Below are 474 nucleotides of genomic sequence, written 5' to 3'. Positions count from 1 at the left end.
ATATTCAAGCTTTGCTGGCTTCTGGTTGTATCAACTGCTCTTTAGGCCACTGAAAAACAGATGGATCCTGCTTTGCCTGCATGTGATCTAACCTCTTGTGTACCTGTATTTAGAGACAATTGGTCAGACCTCCCAGCCCTTGGTACATCTCAATATAACATGTATCCATATGTATTGAGCATAGATTGGATTCCAGACAACCACACGGACGTCCTTCGCTTAACAGGTACGCCCAAAAGGATGAGGTCTCTTAGAACAGGGAGATGGTTCAAGAAAGGAATTCCTAACACAAAATCTTACCCTCTGAAGGTCAACAGCAGTGGACATGGGGGAGCAGGAAAATATTTGGACACTTATGAAAAGCTGAATTTTAGAGAAAACTGACATTTTTGTAATGTTTGCCTAAGGCTGGTTGAATACTTTCTCTGGAGGCCTTTCAAGGGTCCCTTCCAAAAGTTTCCTCCATCTAGAGAT

The 474-nt window shown here is 42.6% G+C and overlaps 1 protein-coding gene across 1 annotated transcript in view; it reads right to left on the bottom strand.

Annotated features, from left to right (window-relative positions):
- The window catches only part of AMELX (amelogenin, X-linked), a 19,927-nt gene that overhangs the window by 16,548 nt on the left and 2,905 nt on the right, over positions 1-474 (bottom strand). The gene's annotated exons all lie outside the window — the stretch shown is intronic.

Source organism: Bison bison, unplaced genomic scaffold, assembly GCF_000754665.1.
Source record: "Bison bison bison isolate TAMUID 2011002044 unplaced genomic scaffold, Bison_UMD1.0 scf7180017864518, whole genome shotgun sequence".
NCBI lineage: Eukaryota > Metazoa > Chordata > Mammalia > Artiodactyla > Bovidae > Bison > Bison bison.
The sequence above is the reverse complement of the archived record's forward strand: the minus strand, read 5'-3'. Positions and strand labels throughout refer to the sequence as shown.